Source organism: Bidens hawaiensis, unplaced genomic scaffold (genome assembly GCF_021521415.1).
Source record: "Bidens hawaiensis isolate Kalapana, Puna unplaced genomic scaffold, B.hawaiensis_p1.1 tig00030276_1, whole genome shotgun sequence".
In the NCBI taxonomy this organism is placed as follows: Eukaryota; Viridiplantae; Streptophyta; class Magnoliopsida; order Asterales; family Asteraceae; genus Bidens; species Bidens hawaiensis.
This window is the reverse complement of record NW_027495049.1, coordinates 133346-145984: the sequence shown is the minus strand read 5'-3', so window position 1 is coordinate 145984 and position 12639 is coordinate 133346. Positions and strand designations below refer to the sequence as shown.

Below are 12639 nucleotides of genomic sequence, written 5' to 3'. Positions count from 1 at the left end.
GAAATCCAGTTGTCAGATAAAGCTTGATTTGGTGGAAATGGTGATGTTTCTTTTGTAGCAATCCATAACTATAGCTTTCAAGAGCCTTTATGTGGCACACCATGTTCAATAGTTGTCCAAACTACTTAGCTACCTAAGCCGACATCGGTTTTTAGAAATTTGTTATCCGTGGTGTAAAACTGAAAATATTGCATTATTGGTTGTAAAACAACACTATACAATCTCATATCTATGTTCTGTTCGATAGTTTTGTTTCAGTTACTAATCATATAAACCTTATGTATACACAAACTTTGGGTACGCGATGATAAAAGCCTATCAGAAATATTGTATAAATACCTTATTCCTCGCGTAACATGTTATAGAACATAAAATAAACCGAATCCGAAGGAAATCAAGCCATGACGATTATCACATATTTATTTTGTTCAGTGAAATAGATCTCATGCAGGACCTATTCAAGTGATGCTACAAGTTCCTCAAATATTCAAACAAATACAGGTAACAAATGACACCACAGCCATCTAGACCTGTTGTATCAACAAACTTCCACATGCCACTGCTTGTTCTTCTTGAGCTGTGCCAGTTTCTCATCCCAACTCTCCCCTCTTTCAACCGCAACCCTCTTCAACGTCTCTTGAATCCCCGGCATCATCCCTTTAAGCCCACAGAAATAAATATGAGTGCCTTCATCCAACAACTTAAATATCTCATCACTGTATTCCTCTATCTTATCCTGCACATACATCTTCCCTCCATTCTTGTTCTTTTGCTCTCGGCTAAGAGCTCGGTCGTATCTGAAGTTATCAGGGTAGTCTGCAAGATACTTGCTGAACTCTTCATCATACAGAAGACTGTCACTGTTGGGCACCCCCAAAAACAACCAAGCAAGACCATTGAATTTATAAGTGGGTACAGATTCCATAAACATTCTGCGAAGGTAGCCTCTGTATGGTGCGACACCTGTCCCTGTTGCAATCATAATGTGGGTAGCCTTTGGGTCTTCTTCTGGCAGAAGCATAATCTTCCCAGACGGGCCTGCCAAAATATTTTATTTATTAAAACACTGGAAAATGGAAGCGTTAATTCGGGCATGCTTATTGTGTGCCTAAATTGCATCAAACTAGTAGATATGGTCATGGACAATTACCCCTTGGTTAAATATGACATACAAGACAGAGTGAACTAGAGTTGACAAAATGAGCGGGTCAGGTAACAGATAAAAATAGATTTAGGTCAAAACGAGTAGAAGTATAAATGAGCCAAGCCACTCGTGAGCTACTTGAGATCGGCTCACCAAAAGTTTGAATCGAGCCGAGCTTAAATGAGCTCAAGCCGGCTCGCGAGCCTGAACAAGCCTATTATTTGTATAATTTATATTTAATAGATTAAATATATATTAATATATAATTACTATTATATATATATATATAATTATGATAAAACTAAGTAATTAATACATATTCTGTTACATATAAATCATAACATATAAAAAATAATTATAAATAAACATAAACTAATTAATAAATAATAACGATGCCGAGCTCAAGCTTTAGAAATAGAACTCGAGCCTAGTCGATTTCGGGCTTGGCTTGTCTCATTTACACACCTTAAAATGAGTAATTATGGTACAGGTTAAAACAGTCTGGGAACACTTTTTGTCTGAATCTTTTTAAACTTCCTTTATGATGATCAGTGCTTACTGTCTAATACAGTTACAAAAGCTATATATTTCAGCATCTAATATTAAGAATAAATTGACTTAGGAGGTTCTATACATTAAGATACACTACGGTTAGTTTCCAACCTGTTTCATTTTTGGCTAATGTTTTTATATATTTGACCTGATTTTCAGTTACAGATCAACATAATCAAATCAATCAGTTCACACTTAAAACGGGTCCAAATTCCCAACTCTACACATCATAGAACAGACTGGAAATTCATCCATTTTAAGGATCAAAGAGTACCTGTTATCTTAACTTTGTCCCCAGGCTTTGAGTTACAGAGGAAGTTACTGCATACACCATTTTTAGATGGATCTTCTTTTCCTGTCTCCGGGTCATAATAAACAGCTCTTCAAACGCATAAGCTAGCTGTTTTCCCATCAAATGAGTCACCGTACCTTGTCGAGGCTATTGAATAAAGCCGGACATTGTGTGGGGCCCCAGGTTTCTTTGGGTTCTCACCCTGTTTTCACAAAAATCAATACACATATCATTATTTTAACCGTCAGGAAGGTTAAGCTATAAGATTTAAAAAAATTGATACGGGTCAAGGGTGTAAAAGTCATTCGAAGTGCATTCAAATGCACAAAACCTCTGCACTTGTAAACGAATTGAACGAGCATGAACAGGGCATGTTCGTGTTCGTTCGTTTGTAACCACACAAATAAACATATTTTTCTTGTGCATGTTCATTCTTTAAGATAATGAACGTATTCGTGTTCGTTTATGTTCGTTTACTAATGGTATAAACAAACAGTTCATGAACGTAAACAAACATACAGGAACGAACATAACTGAATATAAACGATCAGACATAAACAAACATAACTGAGCGAACACCAACTAAAAGTAAATATGAATTTAATAAAACTAGATTACAATGTAATGGGTAATATTTTATTTTCATAAATTAGACCAAATTGAAATGGATCTAAAAGAGTTAAAAGACTTAAATGAATACACAAACGAACTTAAACAAACGTAAATTAACGAACATTCACAAACATAAATGAACGAACGAGACGCATGTTCATGTTAGTTGGTTTAACTAAGTGGACAAAAAATGTTGTTCGTGTATTAAATAAACAAACATAAAGAAATTTTTCTCCAAACGGTTCACTGAACATTTGGTTCGTTTACAAGCCTAGGAAGAACCCTCAATATATAAGAAACCAAAAACCCTAGACTAGGGGTGGCAATGTAGACCTAAACCCTTTCAAATGAGCCAATTTGAGTTGTTCTAAAAATTAAATGAGTTGGTTTGGGTAAAAGGTTTTAACTAAATGAGTCAAAATGAGTCATTTGAAATTCCATCCTTTTATTTTTGGGTCAAAATGGGTCGACAAGTTCAAAGAAATGGGTCAATGTGGGTTAGTGTCCTAAGAAAATGTGACAGGTTTCGGATCGGAAGGGGTTTTCGTACAAGACATGTTTCGGCACGAAACAGGTTTCAGATTGGAACGGGTTCGGTTCAGGTTTCAAGCCAACATGAGTTTTCACCCGTGACGGGTTGGGTTTTGGTTTCTTTGGTTTCTTTTGGTCGATTCCGGACACATTTTTGTTCGTTTTTTCAGTTTTGTTTTTGTTCTATTTGAATTCTTTTAGTTTCATTTTGATTGATTTTTTCGATTTCGATTGATGTGGTTCGGTTTTGTCTTTTTGTTTAATTTTCGTCGATTTTTCGGTTTCGGTTCGATTCTCGGTGGGTTTTTTTCTTTTGTTATGGAACGAGGACACTATTGGAAACATTTTAGTGTTTTTACTTTTTTTGTTTATGATTTATATTTTGAGTTACAATTTTTTTATTATTATTTTTGAATATTTTTTAAGGGTTTTTGATCTTAATAGAAAACCCCTCAAAAAAATTCAAAAAAATAATAAAAAAATCATAATTTAAAATATAAATAAAAAACAAAAATTTTAAAAACTAAAATGTTTCCACCGTTATTCTCGTTCACCAAAAAAAAAAACACCTCAAAACCCGGTCCGACCCTAACCTATTCCGACCCAAACCAAAACAACCCTTTTTTTAATTGACCTGTTCTGACTCAAACTCATTCTGACCCATGACTCATTTCAACCCATGACTCGTTCGACCCAACCCAACCCATTTGCCAACTCTACCCTAGACAAACCTATAATGGGCTTGTGGGCTAAAGACAACTAAACCCTAATAAACAATAATGACTACTGACTAGTAATAATATATATTTAACAGTTCTAAAACAAGAAGGAGCATTTAACTTACTGGTGGAATAACACCATAACTTTGTCCTTCCCAATATGGAACATTACCACCATGATCAATTACAATATGACAAGTCTCTCCAGGAGCTTTTGGGCCCACAAGCCTTTCAACAGAGACAATGGTTGCAGTATACGGTTCCTTTGGCTTGTATATGTTTAGTGGAGGCTCATTTGCATCTTCAAGATGTAAGGGCGAAACTGTAACTTTAGCTGCCTTCACACTTTGTGGCACTGACATAGATACTACTGCTTGGTATCTTGACCGTGAAGCCTTTGATTTTAGCTCCAATGGTGAAAAACAGGCCCATTGCTTATCATAAAAGCCGATCTTTTGGGTCTGCAACAACATAAAAAATTATCATGAAATCTAAAAACGCAAATTTGGTAGTTATTATAGTTGTTCGGTAATTACCCATTAGGTATTGAGTATACCTTTTAGTTTGTTAATAATACCTGTTGGGATTTCCATGTACATTTTTTCCTTCACATTCTGAATTTATATAATCTTATGTTTAGAACAACTAAAACAGATTTAAATGTGATAAATTAGATACATATCAGTATCACAATTACACAATAAAAATGCTTTTTTAGTTAAAATATGTAAATTGTTTGATGATGTAAATTCCAAACAATAAGTTTATACTTAACAGCATACAAAATAAATTTCAATTTCATATTATCAAAACACATATAAGTTAGATTTTCACTTAAGAAATCTACTAGAATAAAACATTACCGTATAAGATTCAAGTGAAAACCATTGAATATTAAAATTAGACTCAAAAGTAGTGTTCCAAGAATAGCCAACGTAGTTTTTAAAAAGATTGGCTTTTGCAATTCAAAACGGGGTGGCGGCGCAGCTTGTAACCTCCAAATCCTGGGTATATACATGTATAGGGTTTCAGGTAATTGGGGTTGATACGATACCTCCTAATCTCATACCAGAATACCTGTTTTCGGGAGTCGGGTTAGGTTTTTTTAGCTAAAAAGTAGAATAAAGTTGGCAAAAACATTAGGTAATAACTATAGTCTGTCTGTGGAATAACTAGATTTAAGAAGTTATGATCCAACTAAGTAACTAACTTATTAGTAAGAAAATGAAAACAGGTTTGTATTAAAAGAAGATGAAATGAAACCTTGAGAAGTGATGAATGAGGGGTATTGACGGAGCCCTAGAAATTCAATTCCAATGAGTAAATCAATCACAGCTAAAGTTAAAAGGTGGAAACTTGATGAAGAAACGGAAGTTGAATCTTACTTGATATGCGACGCCCAAATGTGCTGCAGCCATGATCCTAAACAAAAACCCCTCTGAGCGAGAAAGTGAATCTAGCGGGTGGTGTTATTATTATATCTATATTTATACTATAAGATGAAATGACTGACGAGCTTTTCGAGAGTCACAGCACAGGGGGCTAATGGCGAGTGGCTCTTTGATAGTTTGATTGTCGCATTTGGACTCACTCTGGGCTACCTTCAAATATAAATATTAGATAACCAATGCCCTGCCTCTACTGTGTATTCTTATTTTTTATTTACTTTTTTGTTTTTTCTACATAAAAAAAATTTGTGCTATATGGGCCGATTACAATACAGGTCCCATTCTTAAATTGAGTGATCTGTGCCCTCGAACTTTTCAGGCGGGTTTACATGTGTCACTCTGTCTGTTTTGACCGTCATTTGACTGGTTAAAGATGTGCTGAAATAACATTTTTACCCTCAAACCCTCAATATTACACTCGGTTGAAGTATTTACATGATTTGTTTTGCACATTATTAGTCATGTCACAATCATGATGAACTTGTTGAGGTTGAGAAGGATGCAGGGCAAGTGGAAAAGCATGTTGGTAAAAAGCGGGGCAATTGCAAGAACAAGTTGTTAATGTTGACAAGGAAACATGTTAATTGGAAAACATGAACTGTTGGACTATATAGTACAAGAAGATGAACTCTTCAGACCAAATCAAGAATATGAAATGAAGTTGGGTCATGATTATGACCCTGAGGTTTTGAAAGCTGCTTATGATTATACAATGGAGCCGGAGGAAGATTATTATCGTGATCCATATGAAGGCGAGCACGATTGAGACTCTGACTGGTCAACTGATGATTGTCATTAGAATTAGCCGTGAAGTTGATTTGTAGTAATGTTTGACTTGATTTGTATTGTAATGGTTGACTTGGAATTAGGTTGTTTAATAAACTTGTTTGGTTGATGTTGATGATATGGGTTATCATGTTTGTCAAACCACGAAAATGCATAACATAGACTCAAAGTTCAAGACATATAAAATGCAAAACTAAAACAACATAACACAAATACACAATTGACTTACCACTTAAATTGTCATACCATTTAACATACCACTTAAATTGTCAAACATCAAAACTTCATAACATCAAAGATTCCCAACACACCATAAATTATTAAAATGTCATATAAGCCACAACTATCTGAGATTGTCTAGCACAAACCACAACACAATGTGATAAAATTATTCACCCACATAACCTTAACAACTAACCATGTTAACCTCCTTGGGATTGACTTGGTTAGGGTGCTCTTTGTGAAGACCTAATTTTTGATTGGGAACTAGTCCCCCCTTTATCAGGTGCAGGTTTGCAACTTCTGTTGTTGTGACCATAATTTCCACAGTTGCTACATCTCAAATTCTGCTGTATAATAAGGATCCGAATCACTACCATCTGATCTATCATATCTACCATTATTGTAACATTTGTCATCTTTCGGCTTAACTTGCATTTGTATTGGTATAAAAAACCCGACTCGTTTTGATCTTTCAGATTCGTCGTTATTAATAAAATGTTGGATTTTATGTTCGTTTATGATTCACAAATGTCGGGTCAAGAAAACATCATTTTCGGTACGTTAAAACACCTCTTTATGATCAAAAATGACTTAAATCAAACTTTAGGGACTATTATTGTCAATTATCAAAAGCTTGTTTGACCATTTTAACCATCACATGCATTTTTACCCTATTTGAATGAACCATACTCTTACCATTATAAAAGAAAGGTTCCATACACCACTTTGGCTGTTCATCTTCTCCAAACTCTCTCTCAAATTCAAGTATTCATCTTCAACCTCTTGTTAATTTGATTACATTAGGTCAAACAAATACTAACCTTATTTCTAAGTAAATCTTATTACTTAAAGCTTGATGTTGCAACATATATATAATATACACCCCTTGTTTCCTTCGCTTTCACTTCTCTGGTCACGGTCGGTTGAAGTGTTGTGCTACAAGGTAAGGCTACATGGAGGACTATTATAGTCCTTGATATATACCTTAACTTATGTTTTAATTTATGCAAGTTTACTAGTGTTGTTTAGTTTCTAATTACTTTTAGTTTCCAAATCATTTTTTAATAGTTCAATGGTATTGGGTATGTGGCCACCATTTTCGGTTTCATCCCGAGTCAAGAGCCGAAACTTTTGTTTAATACTTTATTGTTAACATATTGTATGAAAGATTTGAGTATTATTATTTTTAAGTTTATTTTAATGAGTTCTATGGTGTTGGGATATGTGGCACCATTTTCGGTTTCATCCCGAGTCAAGAGCCGAACCAAAACCGAACTCTTGTTTAAACACTTTATATTTAAAATGATTTATATGTAACAAGTATAAACTGTGTATTATAATTTATAAGTTCATTTTAATAAGTTCTATGGTATTGGGTATGTGGCAACCATCCTCGGTTTTATTCCGAGTCAAGGACCGAACCAAGATCGAACTAAACCGAGTTCATTCGCTTAAGACACACTAGTGTGTTTTGAGCCACCGAATCTCATATTTTCTCTAAAACTATTTTATAAACTAATCTTTAACTGTTTTCTCAAAACACTTGGTATGTTGGATCTAACTAGATCTTATAACAAGTTTGGACCAACAAAACCAAACACTCGCTTAATGGACGTCAAGGTTCTTCTTAATAGAACTACACACTTGGTTAAGCTTCTTTTGATTTCATTGAGTTATCTCATAACATTTTGGAACCTCGGCTTTGAGCTTGACCAATTATCAAGACTCGAACCGACAAATCCTAACACTTGTAAAGTCTCGTTTTGGTATCTATTTAACTTTGCAATATTGAAATTGTAGCCAAATATTTACTTAACAAAGGTTAAGTAAAAACTAATAAATAGAATACCAAGACCCGACTTCGAGTAAACTTACTTTTCAAAAATCAAATATTTTAATTCCTTATGTGTTTACATTTTAGCCTTCAAACTTTAAGTATTTATGTTATTTGTCAAGTTATTTTACTTTAAAGCTTTCAAAACCATTTACTAACTCAAGACCCTTTTTAATCTAGGTCTTGCCCGTTAAACTTACCCATCCCCCGTTTTATCGCAAACTATCCTTCAAGTTACTTATTTCATGTGAGTACATTTCATCCCCATTTTCACTTTTATACTTTGGGGGTAACATGCATACTTATCCAAAACAAGAACGATTTATAATACTCTATCTTCAAACCACAAATTTTAGGGTGTATGATACTTAGAATACTTGCTCTATTAAGTGTTATATGTTTCATATGCTTTACGTGCACGAGTGTTTATTTTATGCTGTTGTGGAACACAATAAGTATGATCATACGCACCCCTAACTACTTAGCCTTGTGCAAGTATCATAGGGCGTCATTATCCGAGTATGTCGGTTGCTACCGATTAGAAAGGATCCTCATTTACATATGTTTTATATACCACGATTGATGCTTTTATTTATAGTCTCATATCTATTTGTGGATTTTGTTTCATATTATATATACTCAAAACTATGAAATTGCTCACCAACGTATGTGTTGACAAATATTATTTTATGCATTGTTACAGGTTTGATTATTGGTTGATTGGAGTTCGAGGATGCTACTTTATTTTGAGACTGTTTAAGTTATTAGAAAAATGAACAATTTATTTCTTATGCTTGATGTTATTTTGTATGAACAAGTTGTGTTATTTGGTTGATTGAATGAAATGAATGAGTTGTTTAAATATTGTCACTTTAATAGTGTCTTGTATTCTTGAGCAATCCGTTGCACACCGGCATGTTCCGCCGCCTTTGGTCGGGGTGTGACAGATTGGTATAAGAGCCAAGACTATAGGATATGCGATTAGACGTAACGGTCTAGTATGGTTTTGCTTTAGGGTCCTTATACGTGATGCTTATACGTGTTACCCTACTTGATTGTTCATTACACATATATATTTATTTGCTTATTTATTTCATTCAATCTCCAAAATATACACATGCACACACTCTCATAGTACTCCAAGATATCCTTACCTTACCGCAAAAAGTAGATTTTTCATGTCATTTTTATGGATCACAAACTTAATTTGGATCCCGTTATTTAAGATCCCTTAAAGGTTGAATTTATATCGGGTTTGTAGCCATCATAGAGGGCGAAACACTATGAAACGACCATTTGACAAAAAGATTCCAAGAATCGAAGGTGATTTACTTACCTGGGATGTTAAATTGTAGTGTTCGTCTTCTAGGCCAACGAACCGTGTTATACATGTCAATACTTTAAGTTGTCGAATGCAAGCGTTCCGGTTGCCTCCTTATATTTTTGTTGGAAGCATAAGAGTCATGGTGATACGTGGACTAATGTTTTCAACAACCCGATTACCTCATCATTTACTTTTTATTGTTATTATTACGATATTTGGGAAAAAAACGTGTAAAACACGATGATTTCGTGCACATGTTCAACTCTCCACTTTACAACGATTTTTTAAGATTTAGTGTTGGGACAACTAGTCATGGTGGTTCATGTAAATTTTTTCCCGCTTTTAAATCCTAACACATTATTTCAAACTTCAAAGATTTAAACTATTTAACATTCTATTTTTTTACTTGATTTACTAACAAAAGAATTTAAGTAAGGAGTGGCAAATATGAAAATAAGAGCTTCTGTTTGTAAAATTTGTGAAAAATGTCGACTAATCCGTCGTCGGGGACGAATTATAGTAATTTGTTCCAACCCAAGACATAAACAAAGACAAGGATAATAAGACTCGTTAAAGACCCAATATACAAATAAGAAGGGGGATCTTTTGTTACATGAAATTGATATATCCATATATCTCTGTCTCAAATTTATGAGATGATAAAATATGGCAAAAGCTATATAGAAAAAGAGTTCACGTGGACGTACTAGTTCACGTAAGAGTATACGTAAAATACCAAAGGGGGTTATTCATATTCAAGCAAGTTTCAATAATACCATTGTGACTGTTACAGATGTACGAGGGCGAGTGGTTTCTTGGTCCTCTGCTGGTACTTGTGGCTTCAAAGGTACAAGAAGAGGGACGCCGTTTGCTGCTCAAACCGCAGCGGCAAATGCTATTCGTGCAGTAGTAGATCAAGGTATGCAACGAGCAGAAGTCATGATTAAAGACCGGGGAGAATAGGCCATTCGCCAGGAGGATTCTGAAATTGCGGAGGCTTGGTTCGACCAAGCTGCTGAGTATTGGAAACAGGCTATAGCACTTACTCCTGGTAATTATATTGAAGCTCATAATTGGTTGAAGATCACTAGACGTTTCGAATAGAAGATCAGACCTTTTCTTTATTTTAGTTATGATTTAGATTGTTTTAGATCTTTTTTTATTTGTTATAATGAATTTTTTGCTGGCCCCATCAGTCAAATAAAATAGATCGTTCCTTTGGGAAGAATCAATAAAAGAATTTCTTTATATCCCTTCTAAGCGTTCTATTTCGTATGGTATTTTGTAGGACTATTTTTAACATCCTCATAACTCTAGGACTCACAATTATTAAAACCCCATATTTACTCATTTCCCTCATACTTATATCAATTATCTCGAACTTATATTATCTCTCTTTTATTATTTTAGAATGCCTCCAATTCGTCGCCAAACTCGCCAACCGAGCTCCGGTCGTCGGATGGCCCTGTGGTTGCTAAAGAAATCGCCGCTGTGATCCCCGGACTAATAACTTAAATTCAAGCCACCCAACCCACCGTTACTTAAACCACACCTAACCCCGCACCGTTTGCCTTGAAAAATTTCACCAGTTCCAACCTCCTCTAAATTTCATGGAAAGAACCGTGCCACTACCTTATTATAGTGGTTTGAAACGATGGAAAGCGTTTTTACTCTTTGTGAATGCCCCGAACCCAAGAAAACCACATACGCCTCAAGCATGTTCGAGGGAACCGCCCGCACTTGGTGGAATGGCGAAATGTTCACCAATGGGGTGGAAGTAGCTATGGCCTACTCAAGGACCAAGCTCAAGGAAGTCATGATGAAGAAATTTTGCCCAAAACATGAACTTCAAAAACTCGAATCCGAATTTTGGGAACTTAAGCAAGAGAATGGTGACAACTCGGGCACCTGTAGTGAAAAGGGAGTTGCGTCGGAGACATCTTTTTCTGAGGAGGAGGCTTCATCGTCCGGCTCCTCATAAATGATGTTAGGATGGGCCGGCCCATCCTCGGAATCCTAAAAAAAGAGAGGGAACATAATCACTTTCTTTCAGTGACATATCTAATCAGCCGCTTTCATGAGCTTAGTCTCTTGGTTCCCCACTTGGTCACTCCCCTCGAACGGGCGATTGACAAGTATGTCGGTGGTTTGCCTAAGCAAATCTGCGACTCGGTGATGAGTAGTAAACCGCAAACCCTTCATGATGCAATTACCTTAGCCGGTGCTCTTTCCGAAAACCATGTCAAAACCGGTACCCTCACCATAAAAAGCTCCAAGAAAACCAATGAGAAAAGTATACCCGAACCATCAACCCTCACCAAAGTTGACCCGCAACCCCAATCCATAAACTACCCCAACTCATCCCACCACACCAAAAAAAAAAAGCAAACCTAATTATTGAAACTATGATGTCACCCACCCATCACAACCTCAAATGCAATCCCAATCACCCCAAAACCGAAAACCGTATTCTGGCTCTCACCCTTTGTGTAACACTTGCCAACACCATCATCCCGCTTACTCCGCTTGCCGTCAATGCACTAACTGTAACCGCTATGGTCACACTAGCAACATGTGTCGGGGAGCCTCTTTTGGACAGCCCGCTCCACCAAGATTCGCTCCAACTAACCAAAACCGACCCACACCATCTGTTCCAAATCCTCCTCCTCAACCTAGAGTGTGTTTCAATTGTGGAGACCCGAATCATTTCCGCAATGCTTGTCCTCGACTTGCCTTTGTTAACCAAGTCAAAGTCATGCCCACACCCTACTACCAAACCCAATCCTACCAAATTCAAACATATAAACCTCAAATCCCACAACTCTTGGCTCCTCCAGCTCAACCGCTACAAGCCATGCAAGCCCTTCCTCTTCCACCACACCCGCAAGTTATGCAAGCTCTCCCTCCTCCTCCAACTCAACAAGTCAACCACAACAACCTAGGGCGTGCCTTTATGATGAACGCCAACCAAGCTTAAGTTGCCAACGATGTGGTGAATGGTACGTTTTTAGTAAATGAGCACTTAGCTTCAATTTTATTTGATACCAGAGCTGATAGGAGTTTTGTTTCTTTTAAATTTGAATCTGTTCTTGCCGTACCCCGCACTAAACTTTCTCACCCTTTTTCTGTCTAAGTCGCCAATGGTAGTTCCATCACCATCGATTCGGTCATTCGC

The 12639-nt window shown here is 36.1% G+C and overlaps 1 pseudogene across 1 annotated transcript; it reads right to left on the bottom strand.

Moving 5' to 3' along the window:
* Window positions 1-377: 377 nt before the first annotated feature.
* On the bottom strand, window positions 378-4334 carry LOC143580190 (ferredoxin--NADP reductase, root isozyme, chloroplastic-like; annotated as a pseudogene). The gene is made up of 3 exons (XR_013143599.1): window positions 3976-4334; window positions 1971-2190; window positions 378-1038 (listed from the first exon to the last, which is right to left on the bottom strand). The product of XR_013143599.1 is annotated as a ferredoxin--NADP reductase, root isozyme, chloroplastic-like (transcript).
* Between the last annotated feature and the right edge of the window lie 8305 nt (window positions 4335-12639).